Genomic DNA, 15758 nt, shown 5'->3' with positions numbered 1-15758 from the left:
GAAAGATATGAACTAGATTTTTGAAATGTTAATCATAAATAGAAAGAGATATGAGGGCTGAGATCCCGACCGTACATTATGCATGAGAGGCTGTAATTTTTAAATGACTGAGAGGGGTCGAGGACCCAATAGTGAGGATATTTTATATGATATGGATCGGGCTGCGCGCCACAGCAGATATATATATATTATACGTATTATGGATCGGGTTGCACGCCGCAACAATTACTTATATGGATCGGGCTGCACGCCGCACAAATTATATAGCGCTTGGGCTGAAGCAGCCCCTCCGAAGTCTGCACACCCCCAGTGAGCGCAGTCGACTATTATTCACATGATTTCCTCATTCACTGCTGCTTAAATAATTTTATTGTTTTGATATAGAACTGCTTAGTGCCTTTACGTGGTTTCATATTGTCAGTCATTATTTATTGTTATTACTCACTAGGTCGGAGTACTCACATTACTCTCTGAACCATGTGTGCAGGTACATGTATTCCTGAGGCATAGAGCGAGCTTTCCTGCCGTTCTGTTTTCATTGGAGTTATCGAGGTAGCTGCATGGCGTTCGCAGACCCGATTTCTCCTTCTATCTCCACTTATTATTCCGCATTTTAGACATATTTCTGTATTAGATTGTTCAAACCTTGTATTAGAGGCTCAGACTTGTGACACCGAATCAGTGGGTTGTTTTACACAGATTTTTCGTGATTATGGTTTCCGCACATTTCATCTATTAAAATTCATACTTCTATTTATATTAAATTGGTGTTAAATCCCGAAAATTGGTATTGAATTATAAAGAAAGAGATTGTGAGATGTTAATTGGTCGGGCTTGCCTAGTATTGTGTTGGGCGCCATCACGGCCGGGGTTGGGGTCGTTATAGCTAGGGACCTCGGAATTTGATTCCGGGCATACACCCAAGTCCCATATTTTACTACGGATCCTCTGGGACCATCAGAATACAGGTCCGGGTTCGTTTACCCAAAACGTTGACTGAAGCCAACAAATATCATGTTTTTAAGCCAAAAATCATCATTTCTTAAATTTTTCACGTAAGGGCTTTCCGGATACACTCTCGGACTGCTCACGCAAATCGAAAAGAGATAAAATGAGGTTTTTAAGGCCTCAGAACATGAATTCGACTTCTAAAATTTTGGGTCATTACATATATAGTTTGTTAGTCACCAAAGTGATCAAGCAATTATAATTTACCTCAGTAAGCTCAGAGAGGTGGCGGGACCTAAATTCGTTGATTATTGCCGCTATCTCTGACATTGGCAGCTTAGCGTAGAAGACACAATGTATACTCATAATTTTATTTGCTTCACGATGGTTATAGATTGCCAAAAGCAAACTACAAGGAGGTCGAGATGCAAAATGCAGTGCGCAGCAAGATTATTGCATCAGAAGATCCAACAATTGGTCCTTCCCGTCAAGAATGTTAAAGTATACAGTAGAACAAATCTCTATCCAATCATAAATTATAATACGCATTTCAGCTTTGAGGTAAATCATTTTCTAACAAAAAGTTCGAAAAAATCACTCTAATTTAATATTTCAGGGAAGGGATTGTGGGCAATTATGCAGTTGTGAAGTGCTTTAAAATCACTGTATCACATAAAGAGGTAATAGGCCGCTGAATTTGAATGAAACCTTGAGAAAGCCATATGCGATAACTCTGAAGGACTAGTGTAGAATGATACCTGATGATAAGCTATTGAATCATCATCCATATCACTCTACAGTATTGGGACGAAACTTCTCAAATCAGAATTTGGTTATACTGATTACTTACCAGCTCATAACTAGCTACATAACAGAATATCTAGGGTTGCTTATCAAATCTACTTACTTGTGCAAGGACAGCAGCGGCCAACTGCAGGCTTGGTTCCAAGGTCTCAGGCACAACCTGTACAAGTTTTTATCCACCTCAGTCAATGCATTGTTCATCATTTATCCAACTATCAAATGTGCAACTATTTCCTCTTTTATGCATGATATGTTACAACTACAAAATTTTACCACAGCGCAACATAATACACCAGCAATAAACAAAATTTCAAGACTCAGAATCCAAATGTTATCAAGAGATATACAGAATGCTAAGTGAAAAAATATGAACAAGTTTTCAACGAAAAGATCAACAGCAGAAATTAGAATAAGAAAGATACTGCTGTTGCTCCAGCCTTTTCTAGATTGAGGCCATGATCCACATCATGAGCACGTACAAATGTTTTCACATTGGGAAAGTACTTGCTCAAGGCCCAAACAGTTCTGTAATTTGCACCGGGAGTATCTAATGTTATTGCGGCAGCACATGCTCTTTCACCTCCAACTTTATGTAGAACCTAGTAATCGGAACACAGAATGTCAAAATAAAATACCCGAAATGATAATCTTAAGTTCAGGAATTTGCTTTACCTCTCGGCTACCAGCATCACCAAAGTATACAGGAAGGTCAAGTGCACGACCAACTGCAACTCGTTCACTGCATTTATATGGAAACATCTGTTAAGACGAGCCTCAGGATATTCATGATAACTGATAACAATAGCAACATTTCCTGCACTCCCCCCCCCCCCCCCAAAAAAAAAAAAACCTTTCTTTAGATGCAGTAATCAAGTTAATACTTGTTGATGCTCTTATAATCAACTGCTGAAAATCTAAGTACTCTAGAGCTATATGATGATAGTCAAGATCCAATTACAATCAAAGCTCCAGCATATAAGGAAACTCTAGTACCCTTTTATCTTTTTGAGAAATTCAGGTAACCATGTCTACACATAAGATACTGCGTACAGCCACACAATCCATCTAAGTAGTTAAGAGTACTGTAGAGAGCAACATTACAAGCTTTGGTTGGGAACCAACTTTGATTCTAATTCATATCTGATTTGCTATGTTGCTCGGACTCGGGTGTGGGTATCCGATCTGGGCGCGGATCCAAAGATGGGTCCTTCATAATCTAAATTTTAAGATTCAGGGATACGGGATCTAGATACGGGTGCGGGGATTCGGCAAAAAATAATTCAAAATTCTAAAGATAGATTTATAAAAATATCCTAAATTATCTGGTGTGGGGATCCAGATACAGATACACGTTTCACGGATACGGGTGGACTATTGAAGTTATGCCATTTCCCATGTCTTCAAATATGTACTAACTTTTATCTTGAGAAATCAAAGTCCCATTTTTTTTCCTCAAACTTGTCCATGGATTGTGGTCAAAGTATCCAATGCCGGGTTGGCCATATCCGGTACGAATCTCAGACCCTTACCCTTACTAGTGTCATGTAGACACGGGTGCGGCGCTGAAATGAGGAGTCCGCGCAACATAGCTGATTTGTGAAATATCTAAAAGTTCAATTAAGGACTTCTCTGTTCTGGACCAGTTTCCTCAGTTCTCTGGCTTGGCACTGGTACTGGCACTCTTACAGGAAAACCATCATCTGATTCTCTTTCACTGTCATCCCTTCGATGCATGCATGAATATGAACATTTTATATAGATAGAGAAAAACAAAAACTTTTACTTTAATATCCTAAAGGTTGATAATGACTGTTGACTCACAAATAACAAACTATATAATATCTTATAAAATTTTCTGATGTTTATTTTATGTGTGCATTTATATTTATATAGTTTGTTAGTCACTAAAGTGGTCAAACTAGTATGTTCATGAAAAGTTTGCATACATTAACTTATATTTTATCCATGAAATTAATGAAATGCCTATAATTATAAATTAGTGGATAAATTAATTTTCACTATTGCTAGAACTTAAGGATTACCCAAAGGTAGATCAATTATTCTATGAATAATAAATATGATGAGGTAAATTAATAGTCTTTAGTCAAATATATATTGCCTGTCCAAATATCTCATATATATTTAGTTAAAAATATTTAATTACCTATTAAAGACTGAATGACATTTAAATTATCATAGTGTATCGTAGTATTTACCCAAAGGAGAATTGTGATATGCTTTAATTGTTTTACTGGGTCCATATTGATTTGTGAGCATGTATTATCTATTTTACAGATATTCCTCTTCATTCGCATGCTTCATTTGTTACTGTGTTCAATGGATTGAACTTCTCTGAATGGCAGGAACAAGTCCAGTTCCACTTAGGTGTAATGGATCTTGACTTGGCTCTGCTGAATGATAAGTCCGCTGCCATTACTGATACGAGCAGTGTGGATGAGAAGTCTTTCCATAAAACATGGGAACGCTCTAACACACTGAGCCTTATGTTTATGTGAATAAGTATTGCCAACAACATTAAGAGTACTATTCCGCAAACAAAAAGTGCCAGGGAATACCTATAGTTTGTGGAAGAACGTTTTCGTTCTGCAGATGAGTCTCTCGCTGGTACATTAATGGCTGAACTCACGACTATGAAGTTTGATGGGTCGCGTTGTATGCAAAATCGTATCATATAGGTGACTAATATTGCATCAAGACTTCAGACCTTGGGGGTGAAAGTTGATGACTCCTTCCTGGTTCAGTTTATTCTGAACTCGTTGCCTCCTCATTATGGACCTTTTTAAATTAACTATAACACTATTAAGGATTAGTGGAATGTTAGTGAATTGTCCAGTATGCTTACTTAGGAGGAGTCAAGACTTAAGAAAAAAGAAAGTCATCGAATTAACTTCATGGATCAAGGAGCTGGTAAAAGACTTAAAGTGAAGGCCAACAAGTTCAAGAAGAAGAAAGAACTCGCTAAAGCTCCACAGGATGCTAACAAGGAACACAAGGCAGAAACATGTTGTTTTTGTAACAAGGAAAGACACTATCAGAATGATTGCCTGAAACGTAAAGCTTGGTTCGAAAGGAAAGGTACAATTAGTGCTTTTGTATGTTTTGAATCAAATTTAATAGAAGTTCCTAATAATACTTGGTGGCTTGATTCTGGTGCAACTGCTCGTGTATCTACTACATTGCAGGGATTCCTTACGATCCAATCTACAAATCCAAATAAGGATTTCTTGTTCATGGGAAATCGTATGAAGGCTCCAATTGAAGGCATAGGGACTTACTGTTTGATCATGGAGACTGGACGTCACCTTGATCCATTACAGACTCTTTATGTACCTTCAGCTTCTAGGAATTTGATTTCTCTTTCAAGACTTGATGTTCCTGGATTTGATTTAATGTTTGGAAATGGATGTTTCAATTTATATAAAAATGCTAATTTTTATGATTCTGGTTTTTTAGTGATGGTTTATATAAATTGAAACTCGATATTGGTTTTTCTGAATCCCTTCTTGCTCTTTAACATAATATTGGAATTAACGTAGTTCACTAGATGAAAGTTCTGTTTACTTGTGGCATAGACGTTTGGGTCATATATCCAAAGAAAGGTTAGTAAAGAATGAGATTCTTCCGAATCTAAATTTTACTGATCTTACTATATGTTTGGATTCCATTAAGGGAAAGCAAAACAAGCATAGTAAGAAATGTGCCACAAGAAGCACCCAGCTTCTTGAAATTATACACATTGATATTTGCGGACCCTTTGATGTTTCATCTTTTGGTGGGAAAAAATATTTTATCACTTTTATCAATGACTTTTCACGTTATGGATACATCTATTTGCTGAAAGGAAAAACTCAAGCAACAGATGCTCTCAAAGTGTTTGTTAATAAGGTTCAAAGGCAATTAGATACAAAGGTGAAAATCATTAGGTCAGATAGATGTGGTGAATGTTATGGAAAATATAATGATTCAGGACAATATCTAGGTCCATTTGCAATATTCCTCGAAGAATGTGAGTGTTACATAAAGACGTAATCGAACACTTATGGATATGGTTAGGAGCATGATGAGTAATTCCTCATTACCCAAATAATTATGGATGTATGCTCTTAAAACCGTTGTATATTTATTAAATAGGGTTCCTAGTAAGATAGTTCCAAAAACTACTTTTGAACTGTGGACAGGAAGAAAACCTTGTTTAAGGCACCTGCATATTTGGGGTTGCCCAGCAGAAGTTAGAGTTTATAATCCACAAGAAAAGAAATTAGATTCTCGAACATAAGTGGTTACTTTATTGGATACCCAGAGAAATCTAAAGGGTATGTTTTTTTACTGTCCAAACCATAGTTCGAGAATTGTTGAAATTGGTAATGCAAGATTCATCGAGAATGGTGAAGTTAGTGGGAGTGTTGAAAAATAAAGCATGGACATAAACGAGGTGAGGGTTAATATTCCGTTACCCACGAATGTGCCTACTTCCACACAAATACCAAATATTGTTCCAGTTGTTGAAGAACACTTTGACAATATCGAGCAATATTTGGATGAAACACTTCATGAAGAAACTAACTCACAAATATTTGACATAAATGAACTACAAGAAATGCCATTAATAAAATCCATGTCATGACCCAATTCCATCGTATGTCGTGATGGCGCCCAACACCATTGTTAGGTAAGCCAACACTGATCAATCTAGTGGTTTCCCATTTTAAAATAAGTTTACTAAGTGAATAGCATTCCTCATTATTGAAAGATTTAGAAATTTACGGATGTAAAAAAAATGATTAGACGAAAGCATATGAGTGCAAATCGTAATCATAAAAAGAAATCCAAAATTGTAAGTCTACTAGTGTATGCCAAGACCTGGTGTTACAAATATATGAAATATACAACAGAATACTAGTCTACTGTCCGGAAGGAAATACAGCTCAGTTGGGTGATTTTGGACATAGGAACGCGTCTGAATTGTGATTTGGAAGTCCGTAGTAGAATTTGGCTTGAAATAGTGAAAGTTGGAATTTTGGAAAGTTTGACCGGGAGTGAACTTTTTGATATCGGGGTCGGAATCTGATTTCGAAAGTTAGAGCAGGTCCATAAAGTCAAATATGACTTGTGTGCAAAATTTGAGGTCAATCGGACGTGATTTGATAGGTTTCGGCATCGGTTGTGGAAGTTTGAAATTTCAAGTTCATTGATTTCGAATAGAGGTGTGATTCGCCATTTCGATGTTTTTATGTATGTTTTGGGGCCTCAAGTAGGTCTTTATTATGATAAGGGACTTTTTGGTATGTTCGAACAGGTTCCCCAGGGGCTCGGGTGAGTTTCGGATAGGTTTGGGTTGTGTTACGCTCGTTTTTTATGTTTCGGCATCGTTTTTCAAGCATAAATGGTACCACATTAAGCAAATGAGCTTCGATTTCTGTTTTTATTGAAGCAGAGCCATGGCAAAAAGAATCATCGAATTTGGACATCGTATGAGGATTTTATGGTCATTTTACTAAAAATTGGGTTGCCAGATTTTTCAGATTAATTACGAAATTGCTACTGAATTCGTATTTAAAAATCTGCAGTATTTTTAAATATTAAAACCAACATATCTCCTGCAATATAAGATGAAATGGAGTGATTCAAGAGCCTAACTTGACTAAAATTTTACAAGAAATCCATTGGAGACATCAAAAGTGAGTTTCGAGATCGTTTGGTAAGAGAAGTGAGGCAGAATAGCTGGCAGAAAAATATATAAAATAAGGGTTTGTTCATTTGGTCATATTTTGAGTTGGGGAGCTCGGATTTGGGCGATTTTGGAAGAGATTTTCACCATATGTATTGGTGTAAGCGTTCTCTACTCGGTTGTGGTTATATTTTATGAATCCATCTTCGTTTTTGGCATTTGATTGATGATTTCAAAGTGAAATTTGGGGTTTTTTGCCTAAAGTTTCATAAAGTAAAGTTTTAAGTTTTGAACATCGATTCGGAGTCGGAATTGGATAAAACTAGTATGGTTGGACTCATAATTCAATGGATTGTTGGATTTTGTATGTTTTGTCAGGTTCTGAGATGCGGGCCTGGGTTGGGCTTTTTGGCCGATTTTGGGCTTTTGATTAAACATTCGACCTTTTTCGATTGGGATTGGTTGCTTTAGCATTGTTTGATGTATTTGAGTTATTTTTGGTTAGGTTAGTTTTGAGCCGTTCAAAGGTCGGAACGCGCGAGATGGCATTTTTGGGGTATTGCTTGGTTTGCTCGGCATTGGAATTGGCTTGTTTGAGGTAAGTAACCATTGTAAATCTAGTCCTGAGGGTATGAAACCTTGGATTTCGTATTGTTTACTATTTTGAGGTGACGGGCATGTGGGCGTGCACCGTTGGAGATTGTGACTTCATCCGTCCCGTAGCAACTATAAGTTGCGTATTTGGTTGAAACTATATGATACTTATGTGTAAAAAGAGTTTCTGTAAAATGGGCTGAATGCCATGTTTGGAACTTGTGCCAGAGCTGTTTGGACCTTAGGGGCCTTTTTCTTACTATCTTATCACTGTTTTTGATTGAAAATGTATAATCATTCATGTTCTACTTACTGATTTATAAGTCAGTCTTTAATACTATATTTTGATGCATATAAATGTTGTTTTGGACTGAGTACCCTGTTTTTACTAAGAGCCCGAGTGGCTTGAGAGGTTTATGACTGAGTGAGGCCGAGGGCCTGATTTGTGAGAATATTTATGGATCGGGTTGCACGCTGCAACATGTTTCACTGATTTATGATTGAGCGAGGCCGAAGGCCTGATTTGTGAGGATATTTATGGGATCTGGTTGCACGCCGCAGCATGTTTTACTGATTCATGATTGAGTGAGTCCGAGGGCCTGATTGATTTATGCCACGAGGTGGCTTGTTATGGCGCTTGGGCTGAAGGAGCCCCTTCGGAGTCTGCACACCCCCAGTATGCGCAAGTACCTACTAGTGATGTTTTTTCCGAGGGGCTGTATATGAGTGATGGTGAGGTATGCCTGAGGGGCTGTATACGAGTGAGGTTTGCCCGAGGGGCTGTATATGAGTGATGTTTTCCCGAGGGGCTGTATATGAGTGATGTTTTGCCCAATGAGATATATATGAGTTTTGTTTTACCAGAGGGGTTGTTTATAATTCCATCATTTTACTCACTATTGCATTGAGCCTCTGTTTGAGAACTGTTGAAAAATATCTTCAAATGATTTTACTAGAACTGAGTTTAAACGAAATGATTTGATTCAAACTCTGCTTTTAAAGCCTGTTGTATTTTTACTGAGATTTCATGATATGAACTTTACATGCTTGTCACTCTGCTCATACTTTATTTACTTTGGTTACTTATTGAGTTGGCGTACTCATATTACTCCCTGCATCTTGTGTGCAGATCCAGGCATTTCTAGACTCACTAGCGAGTGTTGATTAATCAGTTGCAGATCCATCAATGTTAGCAAGGTAGCTATTTGGCGATCACAACCCTGCTTTCCTCCCTTTTATCTTCCTTTAGATGTATTTAGTTACTTTCTAGACTATGTTGGTCTTGATATTGTCAGATACATTATAGTAGATGTTCATGACTAGTGACACTCTGATGTCGGGCTTTTCTTTTTTGCACTTTTGTTTTGATTTGAACTCCTTATGAAGGTTTTATGTTCAGCAGCTTGGAATTTTCTCAAAAATTGAAAATATCGTTTTCTTCAGGTAGTGTGTCGGCTTTCCTAGTACCACGATATGCGCCATCACGATAGGGTTAGTTTTAGGTCGTGATAAAGAAAAATTAAAGAAATAATAATTCACTTCATAATAAATAAAAATCGTTCAATACATAAGCACAACAAGATATTTAATCCATACTTTAAACATGAATATTTCCATAAACAAGATTCAAGTGTTGGAATAAATACTACATACTTAGATATACAATACAAAGCAAGGAAATGAAGAAATGAACATAAATAAGTAAGAAATTCTCAACCAAAAGCTTCAAATCTTCAAGACCCAAGTGTGTGTGCAACAACCCTAGCTTCCAAAACATGTTCTCTCTAGTCTAAGGACTGAAAATAAGCCAAAGATGTGCAAAACATATACTAGGTCGTGTATTTGTGGGTTTGGAATTGAGGAGAAGTGAATTTCCAAGTCTGCCTAGGTCTGAAGCCCGTTGATCGCACCTGCAGACGTATCCTCGCAGGTGCGGCTCCGCAGATGCGGATCACCTATCGTAGATGCAAACTTTGAAGGGAAACTCTAGATCCGCAGAAGCGGACTTGCATGCGCAGATGCGCGATCACAGATGCGGACTTCAAGCGCAGGTGCACTTCCGCAGATGCATTGATCAGATCGCAGATGCGATTCTTGCCTTCCAGTTCTTCTTCTACAAATTCTATCATTTCCTCGCAAATGCGAGGTTGCAAAAGTGACCAGTGTTCCACAGATGCGGAATCACTGAATTATTTTGCATTTTTCCACTTTTTTTTGCTCAATTCCGCATCAATTGAATTCAAATCACTTCATGGCATTATTTACCTGAAAATCTAACAATACACACCATAAACGACCTCAAAATATAATTAAATGACGCAAAATCTAAATAAAAGAGACTAGAATGAGTGGTGAAATAACCACTCATCAGTTTACTCAAAATGTTGACCAAAGTCTAACTTAGCCTTTTAAGGCCAACTTAAGGAACCAAGTGCTCCAATTTCAACCTCCTTTCAAATCCAGAACCAACCATCCTCGCAAGTCATAAACCAGTAAAAGCACGTACCAAAAGTATTATTTAGGGGAACATGGTTCGAGAAAGTAAAACGACCAGTCGGATTGTTACATAAAGAGTTAGATAATCGGCTATTTCAGATGATTACGTGGTTTATTTGCAAGAGTCGGATTTTGACATTGGTCTTAATAAGGATCCGGTTTTATTTTCACAAGCCATAGAAAGTATGAGTCTCACAAATGGATTGATGCTAAGAAGGAAAAGTTAAATCCATGGAATACAATAAAGTCTGGATCTTATTGAATTACTAGAAAGTTTTAAAAGAATCGGGTGTAGATAGGTATTTAAGACCAAACACGATTCGAATGGCGATATTGAACGATACAAACCTAGACTTGTTGCTAAGGGTTATACTCAGAAAGGAGGCATTGATTATAAAGAAACCTTTTCACCGGTCTCAAAGAAAGGCTCGTTAAGATTTATTAGGCTCATAATGATTTAGAGTTACACCAAATGGATGTGAAAACTGTCTTTCTTAATGGTGACCTCGAGGAGGAAGTTTATATGGACCAACCAGATGGTTTCGAAAGTAAAGAAAAAGGTTAAATGGTGTGTAAACTGAATAAGTCAATATAAGGACTTAAACAAGCCTCACAATAATGGTATATAAAGTTTAATAATACCGTAACATCTTTTGGATTTGTGGAAAATACCATTGATCGGTGTATATACCAAAAGATCAGTGGGAGTAAATTTATATTTTTAGTCCTATATGTTGGTAATATTCTCCTTACTGCTAATGATTTAGGTATATTGCGTGATACTAAAGATTTTCTCTCTAAGAATTTTGAAATGAAGGATATGGGTGAGGCATCCTATGTGATAGGAATAGAATTATTCCGTGATAGATCACAAGGAGTATTGGGATGGTCTCATAAAGTCTATATCGAAAGAGTTCTAGAGAGATTTAACATGAATAATTGTTCACCAGGAATTGTTCTAATTCAAAAAAGGGACAAATTTAGTCTCATGCAATGCCCTAAGAATGATGTAGAACGAAAAGAAATAGAATCAATCCTTACTCTTTTATTATAGGTAGTATGATGTATGATCAGACTTGCACAAGACCGGATATTAGTTTTTCGGTTGGAATACCAGGAAGATATCAGAGTAACCCAGGAATTGATCACTGGAAAGCTGCAAAGTAAGTCTTGAGGTACCTGAAAGGAACAAAGCATTACATGCTCATGTATAGGAGATCCAAGCATTTGGAAGTTGTTGGATACTCAGATTCAGATTTTACTGGATATATTGACACTAGAAAGTCCACGTTTGGTTATTTGTTCCAATTAGCTGAAGGAGCAATATCGTGGAAGAGTGCCAAACAATCTGTCATTGCCATCCACGATGGAAGTAGAATTTATGGCATGTTTTGAAGCCACAATTTATGCACTATGGCTGCGAAACTTCATTTCAGTACTTGGGGTTAAACAGTATCCTAAGGCATGATGTCTAAGTGAATATCAAGACATAGAAGACAGGTAATTTATTTCATAAACTCATAAGTAATGACCCTATCAGTTGCCTACTGATATTTTAAAGCTTGTTTCAAAGATCAGAATGACATTAAGTAACAGAAATAGTTTCAAAATTGGGAGATTTTGAAAGTTCCCTATAGGCTTGCCTACGCGAATAACTGATAACTACGTTTTATAGTAAAACAGGGCAGCTTTTTAAAACAGACTCTTGAATCCCTATAGGTATGCTGTCTAATGATAGATTAAGACAGTTTTGAAAGAACTCATTTCAAGAAAATATAAACCACTAATTAAACTGGTTTAGAAGTGAATTAATAGTGAACTGGATTGATTTATTTAAATTAAACTAGTTTAGATCGACAGGCTGAATTTCTGGTGTTGTTCCCTATAGGCATGATATTTAATTGTTTAATACTGATTTTAGGAACTTGGCATGCATGATGACAAATGAAAAAAACAAACATGTAAACACTTGTTTTAACAGAAGTTGGATTGGATTATATCCTATAGGCATGACATATACTTGTGAAGCTGATTTTATGACCTAAAAACATGATTTCTATTATCAGAACCTCTTGAAACCTATAGGTATGATTTCTAACATGGTAAGACAAACATAACAAGATATAAAAGTCTTATAGACATGGTTTCTACTTATAAAGGTAAACATAGCAAAATATAAAGTCCTATAGGCATGGTTTCTACCCGTATGACCCTACAAACATGTAAGTCCTATAGGCATGGTTTCTACCCGTATTACCCTACAAACATGTAACTACCCACCCTTTTTCACTAATTACCCCAATATTCATTTACAAATTATTACAGACCTTACGAATGAATTATATAAGTAGATAAGAAAAAATAAGAAGTTATTCTATAGGGAGCCTATAAATAGGCCCAGATTCCCAAAGCCTCCAATAGCCTCAAACGCCCAAATTTCATAGACAGTATCATTATCTAGGTGCATCAAAGTTCTCTAAGGATCTCAAGGATCCTAGGCATTGCTTACACCTAGACTTGGTAACCAAATTGAGTAAGTGCAGTGTGGAATGGCCAGCCTCGGTATGCCAGAGTTCAGACGGTTCACAAGAGGATCCCAAGGCCGTACACATACTGGAGGGGGCAGAACCTATTGACTTAGGAGTAGAGTGAATGTCCTTGACACAGTTTGAAAAGTTTCAGTAGGAAAAACAATATTAAAAAGAGGTTTGTTTGAAATAGTTTAGTAAAACAACAGAGACAGTTTGACAAAGGAGTGGAGTAGTAAACAACAGTCCAAACACAACACCCCTAAGACAGGTTCATACACAGCCAAAGATCGTAAAACCAAAGAAGGTTCAGTATTCACAAACAAGGGGCCAAGGGATTTGGGGACACATAGGTAAACACTCAGTTATAGGAGCACTTAAGTACAGAATCAGCAGCATGCTAAAGGGCAAAGGAACACCAGACTTAATGTAGAATCAGGTCACTTAAAGATAGTCAACTACTTTGCATAGAACATTAGTAAGGGAGAGTCATATTGGGGTACACTAAAGGGTATAAACATAATGAGTCTAAGGGGTAGTATATAATTAACATAAAGAGATTAATTACATGTCGAACCGCAGAAACAGAGGTAGAAACAAATCGGGAACATGATGAACTGGAGGAGAAAAGAAACATATTATTTTTGAGACTTAAATTGAAATCAAGCCATACCAGTAAAGTGACAGCACACAAAAAAGGTGAAGGGGCAGGAGAGCACAATAGTTAGCCTTGGCTTGTAGCCGGCTAACTCAGAATAATAGCAAGTAGCACAAAAGAGAGAGCAGAAAGTTCAAGTGTGAGAGAGAGCTTTTGAACCAAAGTGTTTGTGTGTTTGTGTTAATGAAAGAGTGTATATATATAGTAGTTTGAAATTAAATAAAAATAAGGCAAGAATCATAGTAGCATTGTAATTATGGAACCAAATACTAATCAGAATCAAATCAATGCCAGTACTCATTTAATTAAGGGGTAATCAACCAACGGTAATAGGCAGAAATGATTAAGGAAAGAAATCAAGTAGAGCATAAGGTACAAAATAGTCAATTAGGGGTCAGTACATAGGGGTTCAGTTAAGGAAACAACTAATGAAAAATAAGTAAAATACTCAGTTAACCAAATAAGGTAAGAAAACAAAATAAAGTCGCAGAGTATGGAAATAATCGAAAATCAACATGTAGTAAATCATGGAATCAAGGATTCAAAATTACTGATTTAAGGAGAGTAACATGGGTTCCCAAGTTTAAACAGGAAAATCGAAGATCTAGGGGGAAGTTTTCAAATCAAGCCCAGAAACAAGGAGTTCGGGGTCAATCGAAGAGAGCATATAAAAAGAGTGAGATAGGGGTAACCAAACATAGCAAGCAAAGAGGCAAGTATTGACTAGTCAATGTCGCACCTCCTTTTTTCGCCCCCGCGAGGGTGCAGGGAGTTTTTTCCAATTGAAGGGCAGTCGAAACGGGATTTGTTTATTTGTTTCAGAGTCGCCACCTGGTAATTTTATGGCGTCCCAAGTCACCTGTTTTAATCCCGAATTGAGGAGAATATGACTCTGTTTGTTATTCTGCGAACCAGAAATCCGAGTAAGGAATTCTGTTAATTCGGGAGAAGGTGTTAGGCATTCCCGAATTCTGTGGTTCTAGCACGGTCGCTTAATCGTTATTATACTTGGCTTAATTATCTCGATTTGCTAAATACATTTTTTTTTATTTTTTTTATTGCATGATTTTGTTTCCGCTTCTGTTTAGATTGTTTACAATTAAAGATTTTCTTGAAATGAATCACGCGTACGTATATTCGTATTATATATTTTTTATAAACGTAAAGAATCGTGTCACGCATACGTGTACACAATAAGATTGATAATGTTATTTTTTGTTTATTTTTATTATAAAAAAACAGACTTATGTTCGAAATTGTGCTTAAAATAAAATTAAGAGCTTTCGCCTTTCTTAAATAGTGAACCGCACATCTCGGGTTTTATAAAATTAATTTAATATCCTCTAACGAATTAAAATTTTGGCTCAAAGTTGCGCGAACGCATAATCTGAACTGCCTTTAAAAATGTAATTTAGGCCACGCGAACGTATCCCTAATTTCACAAAATATTCTTGATAAAATTCTCTACAAATTGTTTATTGCATCCACTTATTTTTATATGAAAGCCATAGAGAAACATTGATTTAGACGTCTCTATATTTTCTTGAAAAGAATTCAAAAGTTATTATGTGTTGACCGCAAGTCTTATTTTACGTGTATGAATTATATTCCTCCAAGCCATTCAAATTTAAAGAGTAAAAATAAACAACGTGTGATTAATATTACCATTTTTCTCATAAATACAATATGTGTATACCCAAAAAGTGAATGACGTATAAAACAAAAAAAATGATTCACAAAAGGAAGTGATGTTTTCGAAGAATTTTCATTATTCTATTTGTAGCAAACGCTATTTACACATTTTTTACTTAAAATGTTACAATTTATAAATCTCATCCTTCTTTTACACCACTTGTTTTTAGTCCGAGGTTATAATTATTTACTTAATTTTGCTTACGAAGATTGAGTTTGAGATAAATAAACTAATTTTTATTCTCTGTCTATGCGAATATTTGCAAACACTAACTCTATATTTTGTAAAAAAATCATCGACATTATTTCATACATTAAAAGAAATGAGTTGATCGCGTTCCTAAAATAA

The 15758-nt window shown here is 36.4% G+C and overlaps 1 long non-coding RNA gene across 1 annotated transcript; it reads right to left on the bottom strand.

Moving 5' to 3' along the window:
- Window positions 1-1854: 1854 nt before the first annotated feature.
- Window positions 1855-2493, bottom strand: LOC138886309 (uncharacterized). The gene is made up of 3 exons (XR_011404975.1): window positions 2425-2493; window positions 2175-2351; window positions 1855-1912 (listed from the first exon to the last, which is right to left on the bottom strand). It is a non-coding gene; the product is annotated as an uncharacterized lncRNA (long non-coding RNA).
- Window positions 2494-15758: the final 13265 nt, after the last annotated feature.

The sequence above is a fragment of the Nicotiana sylvestris genome, chromosome 2 (genome assembly GCF_000393655.2).
Source record: "Nicotiana sylvestris chromosome 2, ASM39365v2, whole genome shotgun sequence".
Lineage (NCBI taxonomy): Eukaryota > Viridiplantae > Streptophyta > Magnoliopsida > Solanales > Solanaceae > Nicotiana > Nicotiana sylvestris.
This window is presented reverse-complemented; position numbering and strand designations above follow the sequence as displayed.